General features: G+C 42.0%; 1 protein-coding gene across 1 annotated transcript in view; it reads left to right on the top strand.

Moving 5' to 3' along the window:
• The first annotated feature begins 3,254 nt into the window (after positions 1-3,254).
• LOC122563108 overlaps positions 3,255-16,114 on the top strand; it is a 63,933-nt gene continuing 51,073 nt past the window's right edge. The window contains exon 1 of the mRNA XM_043716545.1: positions 3,255-3,320. The gene's annotated coding sequence lies outside the window, so the exon portion shown is untranslated. The remainder of the gene's footprint in view (positions 3,321-16,114) is intronic.

Raw genomic sequence — 16,114 nt, 5'->3', positions numbered from 1 at the left:
CCACCTTGGAGGCTCCCTGCCTCCTCTCCTGATGAAGGGCTTTTGCCCGAAACATTGATTTTCCTGCTCCTTGGATGCTGCCTGACCTGCTGTGCTTTTTCAGCACCACTCTAATCCAAAAGTTTCTACAGAAACTTGATGCTCACAAAGAAAATTATGTTTAAACAGACAGCAATGTTTGGTCATAAATGAGGTTAGTACTTAAGCTTTGGTTCCAGCAAGTCTGGGAGCGACCTTTTGCTCAAGCAGATGGCAGATGTTGATGGTAACTGGCACCTATGGGGAGATGGTTAGTTTGACAGGGTGAGGCCAGCGTTTGAATTGTGTTTTATGTGAGAAGGAGTTGAAAGCTGCCTGCCAAACCTCCCATTTTCAGCTGTTGGAAGTTCAGTGAATAGAAACTAAGTTACATATACCACTGGCGTTATCTGAATGAACTGAAAAGATGGCTCTGATTGCAATCTTCAGAAAATCAGCCGAGGAACAATCTGTGGAACCATGCATTGTGGAAATCACTGAAATAATCTGGCAATTTTAAAAATTTTATTTAAACTTAATTTTTTTTTTAGATTCTTAGATGACTGTCTTAGATTCCCTACAATGTGGAAACAGGCCCTTCGGCCCAACAAGTCCACACCGACCCTCCGAAAAGCAACCCACCCAGACCCATTCCCCTACGTTCACCCCTGACTAATGCACCTAACACTACGGGCAATTTAGCATGGCTAATTCACCTAACCTGCACATCTGTGGACTATGGGAGGAAACTGGAGCACCCGGAGGAAACCCGAGCAGACACAGGGAGAATGTGCAAACTCCACACAGACAGTTGCCCGAGGTGGGAATTGAACACGGGTCCCTGGTGCTGTGAGGTAACAGTGCTAACCATTGAGTCACCATGCCATCTTTTGTATGAATGAGGCTTTTGGGTAAATTATAGCTATCAATTAGATTACATTTTTTGATTTTGCTCTGCTCAAATTACTGTAATGTTAGTAAATTGCTAAGTCTTTTGTTTTAGCTACAAATTGCTTCTACATTTGATAATATACAGGGTCTAGGATCGTTTCTTCAAGAAGTCTGGTGAGGAAACAATGGGGTTAATTTTGAGGGTCTGTAAAGGTTTTAGCTTTGCTCTGTTGCTCATTTGGTTCGACTGTCTGCGTAACTCTAATCCAAGATTAAATTAAAAGGTGAGTAACACAAATTAGGGTTGTAACCCCCTGGATTTGGAAGGTTAAAGGGTGATTTAGTTGAAATTTTCAAGTTATTGAGGGGAACAGATTGGGTAGATAGAATCTATTTCAGTAGGCTGGTGAGTCTAGAACTGTGGGAATAATGTAAACGTTAGGTCCATCAGGAGTGAAGTTAGGAGAAGCTTCTCAAGGGTCCCTGGAACGTTTGCCCTTCAACAATGAAGTATTGGATTAGTTGTGATCTATAAAACTGAAATTGATAAGATTTTTGTTAACCAAAGTTGGTAAAGGGTGTGAGTGGTTTCGCCAATTTGTGGCAGAAGCCCTACCTATAGTAACACATTGTGTGTTATATACCAAAGTGTAGCTATATGCCAGATATTAAAATGGAGTTTTAAGTATAAAGGCCTTATGGGATTTAACTGCATTCCTGAGAATAGTCAGTACCGGGCAGCTAGTATAATCAGCAGTGGGAGTGCTTTCTGGAATGCCACTGGAATAAGATGTATAGTGAAGGCCCAAGGATAGTTGATAAAGGGTTCTGGTCAATATCATGAGGGTGTAGGATGACTTAAAGCTGATCACACAGTCACATGACAAACCAGTTTGGATGTGCATGGAATTGAACTTGATATACAATTGGTTTGTGCCAGCCAAGATGAGCTGAAATAAAATGTATACAAGGAATATATTTTACCGTTGTTTAGTTGAGAAGTTGCCTGGATTTCCCTGCAGCTTACTCCCATTGCTGTAAAATAAACCTTTGATCATTTGGAAACAGATATGGGTGTTGAGTAATTCTTTGATATTTTGATTTCCCGTTTCAGTGGGTATACGGGATTATGTTGCAGATCAGTATATTTTGATACGATTAAATGGATAAAGATGTGAAGAGAATGTATTAAGAAGTGCATATGCAATGCCAAGGCATGCAAGGAGCAAGTGCTGGAAAATAGGATTAGAATATACCGTAGAACCTTGATTATCCGAAAGTCAATTATCTGAATTTTGGATTACCTGAACAAGATCTCAAGGTCCCGTAAAAACGGCATTCGGCAACTCAGCATTCAGTTATCAGTTAAACGGCATTATGGTGTGCATTGCTAGATAACCGACACTCAAATGACTGATTGTTTACAATCGATCAGTTATTGTTATACGGCATTATGGCATGCAATGCCAGATAACTGAGAAATGTTCAGATAACCGGCACTCATAAATTTCCGTTCGTTTCCGGTTTTCCGAACGATCAGTTATCTGAACAAAATACTCCCTGTCTCGTTCGGATAATCAAGGTTTTAATGTAGTTAGAACTTTGTATATGACTGGAACAGAGTTGAAGGGCTGAAGGGTCTTCACCTTGCTGTGGACTTCTATAACTCTATATAACTAGGAACAGATTTAGATAATTCAATAGAATTCAGGGATAATTATGAGGTTACAATTTAGGAATAAAAATCAGAAAATTTAATAAAGTGTTGGCTTTCAAGATTCTCTTCTGAAAAGCAGAGGAAGTTAAAGTTTTCATCCACATATTTCTGCTACATATATACTGACTAAGAGCAAATGCCTTCAGACCAGGAGTCGGTCATTCGGCTCCTCAAGCCAGCTCCTTCATTCGATGAAATCATGGCTTAACATCTTGTGGCCTCGACTCCAATTCCTCCTTCTCCCTGATAACCTTTGACTGACTTGTTACCGCTGCCTTAAAAAATATTTGGAGGAACTTTTTCACCGCTCTCTGGAGAAGGGAGTTCCACAGTCTCATAACCCTCCGAGGGAAAACTCTTTTCTTCAACTACATCCTAAGTGAAAGACCACTTATTTTTCATTCATGTTGTCTAATTTTGGTCTGTTCTACAAGGGAAAACATACTATTAGCAACCACCTTTGAGAAGTCTTCTCAGGATCTTGTATGTGTAAGTGACCACTTTATAATGCTAAGAATTTTTGTTTCTGCTGCTAAGAATTTTTGTTTCTGCTTTATTCCCTTAGGGTGTGGGTGTCATTGGCAAGGCCAGCATTTATTATCCATCCTTGATTGCCCTTGATCTGATTGACTTGCTTGGTCATTTCAGTGTATCACATCGCTGTGGCTCTGGAACCATACATCAGTCAGGCTGGGTAAGGACGGCAGATTTATTTGCTAAAGCTCTCAGTGAACTGGAAAGAGTTTCTGACAGCTAGTTGTAGTCTCATGGCGCCATAAGTGAGACTTGCATCATATTCCAGATCTTTATTCATTGAATTTAAGTTCCACCAATTGCGGGATTTTAATCCATATCCTAGAGTATGATATGGAGATACTGGTGTTGGACTGGGGTAGCCAAATTCAGAAGTCACACGACACCAGGTTAGAATTCAACAGGTTTGTTTAAAATCACAAGCTTTTGGAGCGCTGCTCCTTCGTCAGGTGATCGTCTCCTGTTTGACTGTAACCTGATGTTGTGTGACTTCTGACCATATCCTGGAGTATTACTCAGGCACAGGATTTCTCGCCTAGTGACATTTACATTACACCCAGTTCCCTTCAACAATAGAATTTTGTGCGTTGAAATGTGTAAAATGATAACCTCTACTAAGACTTTTGATGAGAATGAAATATCTGTTTTGTGATTGTTTAACATACTTGACCTATCAATATACTAATACATTTGAAGTCACACTAATCAACATTGGAATATTTTTAAGATTGTATTTTAAGGTGCAGTACACACTAAAGTAATGATGATGAACATGTACGTTAAAAAAATCATGCTGGAATACCTTTTAGCTTAAAGAATGTTTAAAATAACAATAAAAGACGTTAATGTCTCCTTGTGATGTGAAACATGTCCAGTTTGACTGTAACCTGGTAACCCTGAGAAAGGAATGTTTGAAGCTGATATAGAGTTAGAATCAGATATCAAAAATGTCTGATGAGCCATTATCAATTCAGCAGAATGATCAATCACAAAGATGGAAGCATGGGAGGAAAAGAGATTCTATGTAAATGTGACCTGTGATTGATCTAATAGAGAAAAAAAAACTTTCCCTGTATAATGAAAAAAATTTTTAAGAATAAGGTAGAATTATAAAATGAAGAAATTAATGAGCAGAAATTATAGTCAAGCAAGCAATCTCTTTCAAGACAAATGCTCATAGCTTCATGATGAGAGACTTCTCAACAATTGAGAATTACTTGGAATAATAGTGAGTGAAGTGTAACCTCGTCAGGATAATGTTAAAAGGATGAACTTACATTGGGACGTGGCACCCACATTGATGACTTAATCAGATGAGGAACAGTTTAAAATGAAGAACGTCACTGTTGAAAGTTCAGCAGTAATACACCAATACTTTTTGTGATGAAAAGGCCTAATGCAGAGTGTTCTTAATTGAGGAGGGATGGCTTGATGACCAGGTGGCATGCTACTTGGAGAAATTTAAGGCAACACGTTATTTTGGATATTGATTGGTATGTAAGATATTTTATTGCAAGACTATAGATTTGAACTACTCAATTCTGAGTTGGAAATGAGATTATGTTTCTGTCTTTTAGTCATCTTTCATGTGGGGATTGTTTAGCTCACTTGGGATGATGCTAACAGTGTAGGACCAATTCATGTGCTGGCTGAGGTTACCACGAAGGACTCGCCTTCTCAACCTCTCCTGATGTGTGGTGACCCTCAGGTTGAACTACCACCAGTTGTCTCTTTCTAATGAGAGAGTAAACCAATGGTCAGGGAAGACTGTGGTGACTTCACTTATTTTTAATATTGCAATGTAATTTAAATTTAAAGTGTATTGTGTATTCAGCTCTTTAGTAAACTTGAATTTGCCTCAAGTCGTGTTCTGTGTACTCTTAAATGGGGAGGCAGACTGTTAAAGTGCAATTCCTGGGACCCTTATAAAGTCTGGATGCTTATAACCTAGTTGATGCTTATTAATGAAGGTCCCTCAATGCAGATTCATTGCTTTGCTAGATTATTTCCCTGCACAAGAGATAGATCAGTTCATCAGTTCAAAGTAAGAGAATTGGCTTGGCCAAACCCAAGTGACATTAATAATCAGAGAAATTATCCCCATTAAGGGTTAAAATGTAAAATGTTTCAGGTTAAGGGGGAGTTTGGTTCAAGTTTTTGAAACATTATAGGGTAATAAAGGTCTTGTGGCACAGTGGTAATGCCACTACTTTTGGTCTAGGAGGCTTGGTGTCATCCCATTCCCCCCTTCAGTCAAAGCAAAACTCTCAGAGACACAGTAAAGTTTTATCTCCTTCATCTTTATTCCGGGCCCTGGAGGGAGAGAGAACGATCGCCCATATGCACAGAGCCATGAGTTCACGGTCTTCACTAGAACAGCAGTTTCTCAATGAATTTTATAGTCATTTAACAGGGAGGAGCATCCAGATATGGCAACCTACATATTGATTGGATGACCGTTATAATCAGTGAGTGTCAATAGTAAAGAATAAGCCATCTGCTGTTACACAGTGAATAACTGGCTTCACATAATGAATACCTTTCACCTTGTTAATCCATTACTCTTGCCTCCAGCAACCCATTGTTAACCGTATGTTTTTATCTGATCTGAGTCTTGTTCAGCTGAACCTCTTGTTTCACAAAACTCAGAACTTAACTCTTTGCCTATCCGCTTATACCCTATACATATTCTCATTCCCTCCTTTTATCATTTCATGATAACCACTGAGATGACACAACCAACTTTTATAAAACTCTGACCGCCAGTATTTAAGCAAGCTATTGACACACACGATGCAATGATTATATCAACAAAAATTACTAGTCCGGTACAGTAATTAGAATTTGAAGAATCCTTCCATGTGAAAAAAAAATTACCAGTAAAATTCTTAAATGCACAGTCCTTAGTGACCACTCCATCCCATCCAAGTTGAGTGGAAACAAGCCAGTGTTCCAAAATCTCCTTTGGCAAAGTCCAACCTGAAAACAAAATTCAGTTCTTTTTTGCACCACTCCTTGGAGAAATCTGAATTCTTGGATAAGGGCAGTTAAATACCTAACAAAGCTGATGAGACTTCTGTCCTTCCGGAGATGCTTCAGATGGCGGATACCAGCGCATCTGAGTGTGCAGTGCAGCGGCTGCAGCTGCAGGCTAGGTGAACGCTGCATTATATGCTGCTTCCGCTCCCGCTCTGCTGTTTAAATGTGACAAAGCCAACTGACTGTTGTGAGGTTAGCTTGATCAGTGAACCTTCATATCCCTTAAACAATCGAAAGACCAGGTAAAGCTCACGTGGTTTATTGTCCATAGGAAGACCACTGGCAAAAAGTGTACTGACCTCCTCTTCACTGTTGTTTGCTTCTTCCCTTTACATGCTCATGACTGGGGAGCTAATTGAATCCGTTGGATCAGGCTGTTTGGGGGTGGGTGGTGGTCCGAAGACGTGCTTTACCTGTGAATGGAGAAACTCTTGAGACAGTGTTAGCTGCTGAAAGTATATTTGCATTTCCTCTCTCATTCCTTCTTTGCCAAGTGGTTGTCAGTATAAAGGCTGTCACACATTTAACTACGCTAACTTGTCTCTGGCTATTTCAACATTCTTTGAATTCTTGAAGTCTGGTATCTGTTCACTATTTATGACATTATTAAGTTTTATACAATCCATAAACTTCTAAATTGTACTGTCTAAACAATTTAGTTAATTATAAACAACAATCAATGGTCCTAAAGTCAAACTCTCGGGTATCCCGTTCAGGTTATTCAAAAATTATTTTCCTTTAACAAATTGATACTTGGCTAATGTGAAAGTCATAGAGCCATGCCGACCAGGTATCCTAACCCAATCTAGTCCCACCTGCCAGCACCTGACCCATATCCTCCAAACCCTTCCTATTCATACACCCATCCAGATACCTTTTCAATGTTGAAATTGTATCAGCCTCCACCACTTCCTCTGGCAGCTCATTCCATACCTGTACCACCTTCTCAGTGAAAAAATTGCCCCTTAGGTCTCTTCTATATCTTTCCCCCACCCTAGGGAAAAGATTTTGTCTATTTATCCTATCCATGCCCCTCGTGATTTTATAAACCTCTATAAGGTCACCCCTCAACCTCCGACGCTCCAGGGAAAACTGCCCTAGCCTATTCAAAGTCTCCCTATAGCTCAAATTCTCCAACCCTGGCAACATCTTTGTAAATCTTTTCTGAACCCTTTCAAGTTTCACAACATCCTTCTGATAGAAAGGAGACCAAAATTGCATGCAGTATGCCAAAAGTGGCCTAACCAATGTCCTGTACAGCTGCAACATGACCTCCCAACTCCTGTACTCAATACTCTGACCAATAAAGGAAAGCATACCAAACGCCTTCTTCACTATCCTATCTACCTGTGACTCCACTTTTAAGGAGCTATGAACCTGCACTCCAAGCTGTCAGGAAAAATATTTCAAAAGTCTGGAACAGCAAGAAAGCAACAAAATGTTTCCTGTGCTTTAGCAACTGAAGAGGCAGTTTCAGTTCAGACTTAAATCTCAAATATTCGTGGGAAATAAATGCTGAATATCTTAAAATATGTTCTCTAAATGAAACTTCCCAAATAAAACAGTCGGAATTACAGTGGCAACTTCGGTAGAGATCAACATTCTTTGTATTTACAATATGAAGGGGGCCAATGAAATCTTAACAACAATGAACAGAACTGATACAGTTCAGCCTCAAGTTCTAATATTCTGTTGAATCTTAACAAAACATCAAACTAAAAATACACTCTGCATTAAAAACACAGCAGCGGCAAAGATATTTTAATACAATACTCTCATCTGGCTAAAGCATTGTTTTAAGTTTGATTATTTTAAAAAGGGCATAATGTTGTATAATTTCAATGTAAAAACAAAATCTGCCCTATTACATAGCCCACAAACACATTGAATTGAGATCCTGATTCAAACAAGGCAAAACAGTTACTTAAAAGGATTTTCTGAACCAGTATTTTAACATACCAAAAGCTTTTGACATCAAATACTCTCAGCATGGCACAACTTACATTGAAACGTTCCTTTTTCAACCCGTATTAGTACAACCTTAATTTCAGCGTTTCTCGTTTTGTTTTGCATTCTCTCACTGAAATTACACTTATAAAAAGAGAAAGCCCTCACAGCGGACTACGTGGCACTGCAGTCCAAGCCACTTTCTTCCCCCTGAACAAAGACTTGCAGAGCCTCAAATTTCACCACAAGCAGACTTTAACTCCTTTCTCACTTTACTCCTCATGGGGGCTCGAATCCCATTTAATCACAGAACCTGAATCCCATTTAATCACAGAAAGCTCGAACCTCAGCACAGTGCAGAGGACTTGAACCTCAAATCAACCCACCCAGTAGACTCAAACCCCAGTATCGTGCAGAGGACTCGAACTTCAACCAAACTCACCCCAGGGGATTTTAACCCAATACTGCGCGGAGGACTTGAACCTCAAATAAACCCACCCCAGGGTACTCTAACCTTAATCACACCCACCCCTGGGGACTCTAACCACTGTACCGTGCAGAGGACTCGAACCTCAACCCAATCCCACCCCATGGGACTTGAACTCCAGTACAATGCAGAGGACTTGAATCTCAAATCACTCCCCCCTCCCCCAAATGCAGTGCAGAGGACTCAAACCTCTGCCTGTCCGTACAAGACTGTGTCTCTCAACTGAACTAATTAATGTTTGGGGAATCCGTAGAATAGAAAGCGATTGAATGAGGGGACCGTGTCCCGCACACAGGAATATTGAGAGGCACCAATGTTTAAAATCTTACGTTGTGGGCCCGCCCGTCTTGAGACACTGATATTCCAGGCGGCCACTGACACTGATTGTAACTATCCATTTGGATCCTGCTCTCTATGCCAATATTGTCATCCCGTTTCCCCCCCCCCCCCTCAGTCAAAGCAAAATGCTCAGAGATACAGCGTAGATTTACCTCCTTCATTTTTATTCCGGGCCCTGGAGGGAGAGAGAACGATCACCCATGTGCACAGAGGCATGAGTTCACAGTCTTCTCTGGAATAGCAGTTTCTCAATAAATTATATCGTCATTTTACAGGGAGGAGCATCCAGTTAAGGCAACCTATATATTGATTGGGTGACCTTCACAATCAGTGAGTGTCAATAGTAAAGATTAGGCCATCTGCTGTTACACAGTGATAACTGGCTTCACATAATGAATACCTTTCACCTTGTTAATCCATTACCCTTACCTCCAACACCCCATTGTTAAGTGTAAATTTTTAATCTGATCTGAGTCATGCTCAGGTGAACCTCTTGTTTCACAAAACTCAGAACTTAACTCTTTCCCTACCTGCTTGTATCCTAGACACATTCTCATTGGGTTCAAGTCCCACGTACCTCAAATGAAGGTCATACCCTTTCGGGCCATCTTGTGGTGCAGTGGTAGTTTGGACCGGGTAGTCTGAGCTTAAATCCCGTCCCTTCCAGAGGTGTGCAATAATGTCTCTGAACAGGTTGTTTAGAAAAATAGGTTGTAAAAAATTTCGGAGAGATAGAAACTATTTCAGTACATTGGGGAGTTTAGGACTAGAGCCTGTAGTCTAAAGGCCCTACGAATGACTGAGAAAAAGCTTGAGATGAAGAGTGATGGGAGTTTCACCAAATGGCTCTCTGTTGCGTTAACTGTAACTTTTAAAATTCAGATTGATAAGGTTTTTGTTAGCCAATGTTAATAAAGCAGGTAATGTGGAGTTGGTTACAGATGAATGAGTGGACATCAGCTTGAGGGGCCCAATGGCCTGCTCCTGTTCCTAAACCCCAGCACCATCTTGGGAGTGAATAGTTGTTTCGTTAGGTGACCAGAGTTCAACAGCCCTTCCTTCATGGTTAATCCACTTCCAAAAGGATTATTGTTAGTCAAAGGTGAAAGGTGGATATGACCTCAGCATGCTGCAGTGCTCCAGTGAGTCACTGCACGAACTGGAGAATCAACATCTCATCATCAGACTCGGCACTTTACAGCCTTCTGGACTTAATATTGAATTCAACACCTTCAGATTGTGAACTCACTCCCATTTCTTCCCTTTGTTTTAGGTTTACTTATTGCATTCCCTATCACCATGTCCTGTCTCTCTTCTCCTCCCACTCTAGTGGGACCATCTGTTCTTTCGAGTCTGACAGTCAGACACAACGTTGTTATGCCATTCCCACATTCCGATCATTTAATCTGCACTATCTTTCTTCCCCAGCACTCCGCATCTCTCCCCCCCCCCCCTCCCCCCCCCCACTATTGCATAAATGCTGCCCCCTCCACACTTCACATCAGCTTTGATGAAAGAGTCATCTAGACTCAAAACATTAACTTGCTCTCTCTCCATGGATACTGCCTGACCTGCTGTGATCTCCAGCATTTGTTGTTTTCAGATGCTTGTTTGGTTTCATGCAGCCAACAGCCACCGTGCTTTCTGTTGAAGCTGCAGCCAAGAAATAAGGAAATTTTCGATTCAGCTACAGCTGTGAGTTAATTGGTGTCAACTAAGGCAGCAGTTCAAATTTTCCATTTGAAGCATCTACCAGGATTCCTGCTCTTGATTCTTGTTTCATTATCCTTTAATAGAGACATGGAGAGCACGAGGAAGGAGGTTATGTTAAACCTGTAGAAGATGTGGAGGTGCAGGAGTGGACAAAGTTAAAAATCTTTCCACTTGAAGAAAACACTGGTTTAGTCTCGTTTGGAATATTGTAATGTGTGCAACGTCTTAGAAAATATATGAAGTCATTAGGGGAAGTGCAGAAAGGATTCACAAGAATAGTCCCCAGGATGAGGAACTTCAGTTATTCAGCTAGATCAGAGAAGATGGGACTGTGCTGTGTAATGTGCTCTGATGAAGGCTGACCAGACTCGAAAGGTTAAGTTTGCTTTCTTTGCACAAGTGCTGCCAGGTGTTGAAGTCTTTTATTGATCTGAAACAAGATGCAGACAGATGATTTCTTTGTCCAAACCAATCTTTATTTTTCTTGCATGTAAGGGGAGAGAACCTATTCACGTTATATTTCATCAAGTGATTCAAAATACGGTCTTTTTATAATAGAAACAGGGGAAAATCCCTTAGTGAATATTCAGCAAAGCAGTAAGTGCAAAATTGCGATAACAGGACTGACCGATAGGAAGTGAATACTGGTGCAGTTCACTGGGATTGTCTGTTCTTCCCCAGGCCATCTGCTTTCCCATGGATCCTGGCCAAAAGATGTCTGCTTGTTTAAGCTGCAAGTTTCTGCTTACTAGCTACTAGCAAGACTAAATTAAACTCTCAAGCGACTCTCTCCTTCATGCTGGATTCCAAAAAACATTTTATTCTTCCACACAGACCTGCTGAGTTTCTCAAGCAATTTCTGTTTTGTTTGGAGAAAATGGGATAGTTATCCTTGGATAACAGAAGGTCAAATGATGATTTGATACAGGTAAGCAGCATCTTGTGGGATCTGGACAAAGTAACTAGGGAGAAACTGTTCTCACTGGTCGAAGGATTGAGGTCAAGAAAACAAAAAATTGCAATAGAAACAAGGGGTTCCTGAGGAAACATCTTTCCATGCAGTGAGTGGTCATGTTCTGGAATGCACTGACTGTGAGTGTAGTAGAGATAAGTTCAGTCAAGGCATTCCAAAGGGAATTGGATCATGAACTGGAAGGGAAGAATGCCCGGGGTTAGAGCAAAAGGCAGGAGGATGACCAGAGGTGCACCGCTCGTTCAGCGAGTTAATTCAGTTACGATGGGCTGAACAACTCTGTGAGGTGAAAAGTATGGGTAAGGGGATGTCAGATGAAGGCAAGATCTGACTCTGCTTTACTCAAAGGAGAACAGGTTTCCAAACACTTAGTTTTTGCTCTCTGAGGATACAAAGCCAACTTGCATTGATATAGCACCTTTAACTTAGTAAGATATTGTCAGATACTGGGTCTGTGAATTGCTGAGGGGGGTGCGGTGGAGACAAGGGACAGGGTGGATGGAACAGCCATACCAATGCAAAATTCAGCTTCCCACTAAATGTGGCGAAAGTGAGGACTGCAGATGCTGGAGATTAAAGAGTCAAGATTAGAGTGGTGCTGGAAAACCACAGCAGGTCAGGGAGCATCCGAGGAGCAGGAAAATCGATGTTTTGGGCAGGAGCCCTTCACCAGGAAGAGTGATGAAGGGCTGATAGTCATAGAGTCATAGAGATGTACAGCATGGAAACAGATCCTTTGGTCCAACCCGTCCATTCCGACCAGATATCCCAACCCAACCTAGTCCCACCTGCCAGCAGCCGGCCCATATCGCTCATGAAGGGCTCCTGCTCGAAACGTCGATTTTCCTTTTCAGATGCTGCCTGACCTGCTGTGCCTTTCCAGCACTTCTCTAATCTTGACTTCCCACCAAATGTCCTGATTCTCCTAAATCTTTTAAATATGAAGTGCTGTAACCAGTTGCGAGATCACTGAATGTCCACCCAAATCATCTGATGGAGTGGGAGGGTGGAAGCGGGGCCCTCGGTTTAATCTGAATTACAGTGCCTCCCAACAACATTGCCCTTCCTCAGTGTGGCAAGACACATGAACTTATCCCTTTGTATTGTGCTTGAACCCACAATCTTTGACCAGATTCTTACCTTTGGGAGTCAAGCTAACAGCCTGGGCAGAAAGCTGTAGATTATAGGCAGATAGGATTCCACAATGAATCAGAGGTTTCTGGCTGTGATGCCTTTTCCTTTTGAAGGATAATAAATGGGTGTTCCTGCAGGATTCAGCCAATGCTCCCTGAGGCCAAATGTGGTGGACACTTTGACCATGCTCTTAACTGACAGAAGCCATTCTGTGTGAACTGCTTCAGTGCGAACTCTTTTTAAGTTGTTTGTTTCATGAACTGAGTCTGCAGTTACTCATTCACAGCAAAGGGAATGTGTGATTACAGCTACAACCAGGAAAATCAGTGCTTATATTTTACAGTGTGGGCAGAAGGCTGTAGATGTCAGGCAGATAGGATTTCACAATAAATCCTATTGTGATGATTCTATTGTGATGACACCATCATTCTGTGATGCTAGCGGGATTGGTGATAGAATTGTATGCACCAGCCACGATGTAGGGTGCACACCATGAGACGTTGTTTGAACCGTACAGGTAGTTCTTCTATAACGTGATGGCTACATTCTTGTGCAAGCCGACATTATAGAAAAATCACGCTGCTTAAAGTGTTGGCGATGTAATCACGTTGCAGCCGACGCATGTTTTAAAAGTTCATGCTTTAGAAACAGTGTCCCCAATTCGTCAATCGTGTTACAGTGAATTGGCGTTAACGACATGCGTGTTATAGCAGAACGAGCTGCGTTGCAGCAGTGACTGCCATCAGTGGACGTAAAGCACTCTGAGGTATTTGGCGCTACATAAATGCCAGCTTTTCTTTCCACAGTCCCTGAAAGGTAACTTGAAAGTGAAGACCCTGGTCTCTTGTAGCCAGGTTGGTAGCTATCACATTTAGTTTGACTTCCTGATGAACCTTGCAAGGCTACTCTGCTCTTTTCACTGCTGTTAGTGAAACCCATTAAAGACAATTTATCTCCATGTGCTTTATTATCTGAGGTCGAGGTCCTTAAGCCTCCCACTGTTGAGGCTATGGGACTTTGTGGTCGATGTGATTAAGCTGCTCAGAGCCTACATCCAGATGCGCTGTGCGGGAGGGTGAAACAATGATACCGAGTGCACGACATCAAATCCTTGATGTCTACCAAGTGAGCTGATTTAAATAATAATTTCATCAGTGCTGCACAGAGTCTGACTGATGCCTCCCGTCTGCACCTCAGTGGGGTTGCTCTGATTGAAGTGTTGGCTGCAAGCCGGCTTCCTCCATTGTACAGCTCTGGGTACAACTCCTGTGCATCTTCACCTAGAGTGGTAATTAAACCTGCTGGAAGCACTTGGCGAACAGCAGAGCCTTCATTACCGCTGGTGTCGTCTTGATTTTTCAGGAATAATTTTCCAGTCAGTGCGGCACAAAAAGAAATTGGCAAATCCGGAGATGAAGTAATTCTTTCCCGATATCGAAATGAATCAGAATCTTGATCTTAAAGAGAAGCCTAAAGGCACTCAGGATCCCACGTAAACAAAGCAATGAATCAATCTCTTGAGCTCAACAAAGGTAACAGTTTAAGAAAGTTATAAGCTACCTCCTTGCCTGCACTGACTGACTGAGTTTAGTATTTGGAGTGTGAACGCTGTAACCCAGTGCGCTTGTATAAACACCAGTCCAGTCAACTTGGCAGTAAGCACTGAATGTTTTAATTGAAAAGCTTCCCATTGATCAAGAGACTGTGGCTGTTTACAGTGGAGAATGTTCCACTTAAGTAAAGCTGTGCTTATCGCCCACACCTCCACGAGGAAGCGCAATTAGTGCTCTGTGCAGTGACATAGAATTGCCATTCTTCATCACTGTCAATTAACAGAATGACAGCTGCCTGTCACAAAAATAGTGCTGCCTACATATACCCATGCACAGTCCAGAATTTTTCTACAAACCTGGGAAATTTTCACATTGGTCCTGTTACAGTACACAGTCTGTAGTGTTGAGATCTAAACTCAATCCACTTTATAACAAAGACCAAGGGTGGGTCAGTTTGCATAGTTGGCTGGAAGGCCAGTTTGCATTGCAGAATGATGCTAGCAGTGTGGGTTCAATTCCCACACTGGCTGAGGTTACCATCAAGGACTCTCCTTCTCAATCTCTCCCCGCCTGAGGCGTGGTAACCCTCAGGTTAAATCCCGCCACAGGTCATTTCTTTAGCCTGAGAAAACAATCCTATGTTCCAGTGTGAAAACTCCTCATTGTGATGGTTTTGGGGAATCTCAAGGGAAGGGCAATAAAATGCTGGGCAACCAGCAATGCCCGCATCTTACAAGTAAATTTTAAAAAAAACTTTGCTGGTATTACAATCTCACCTTGAATATACTGGACAGTGGTAGTGTGGTTGTAACAAATGTTTTAGATTATGGCCATGGGCCAGGGAACATTTTGTCATGCATTCAAATTTCCATGTGTTACATTCTTTGAGTGTATGGCTGCTGCTTTCTTAGTCTTTGCTGGTTTTGACTTGGTGTTTATCTACCGTTTTTCTACCTTCTTGTGGGGCTTTGTCCCAGTCTGAAGTACTCATTTTCTCTTCATTTTTACTGGAGCTCAGTTTGAGTGTCTCTTTGTCTGCCATATCAGTTGACACCTTATAGAGGCAACAGGGTCAACAGAGGGTTTGAGAGAATCAGATATTTCAGGTAATTGGTAACAGAGCCAATGGCGACATGAGGAGAATCTATACCAGGGAGTGAACGGTTAGGATCTGGAATGCTTTATCCAAGAGTATGATGGGGGAAGAGACTTTCAAAAGGAACAGCTTTCAGGCACTGGGGAAGAAAGCAGAGTGTGAGTGGCACGAGATGAATTCATCTGTCAGAGGGCCAGCAGACACACATGGGACAAATGGCCTCCTTCTGTACTGTAAACGTTCAGTGATTTCTCTTTTATGTTTACCTGGGCTTTGCTAGACCACCCTCCCATCCTGGCACCTTCCCCTGCCACCGCAGGAACTGTAAAACCTGCGCCCACACCTCCTCCCTCACCTCCATCCAAGGCCCTAAAGGAGTCTTCCACATCCATCAAAGTTTTACCTGCACATCCACTAATATCATTTATTGTATCCGTTGCTCCCGATGCGGTCTCCTCTATATTGGGGAGACTGGGCGCCTCCTACCAGAGCGCTTTAGGGAACATCTCCGGGACACCCTCACCAATCAACCACACCGCCCGTGGCCCAACATTTCAACTCCCCCTCTCACTCTGCCAAGGACATGGAGGTCCTAGGCCTCCTTCACCGCCGCTCCCTCACCACCAGACACCTAGAGGAAGAACGCCTCATCTTCCGCCTTGGAACACTTCAA

Source organism: Chiloscyllium plagiosum, chromosome 26 (assembly GCF_004010195.1).
Source record: "Chiloscyllium plagiosum isolate BGI_BamShark_2017 chromosome 26, ASM401019v2, whole genome shotgun sequence".
NCBI lineage: Eukaryota > Metazoa > Chordata > Chondrichthyes > Orectolobiformes > Hemiscylliidae > Chiloscyllium > Chiloscyllium plagiosum.
Note: the sequence above shows the minus strand (reverse complement) of the source record. Positions and strands in the feature narration are given on the sequence as shown.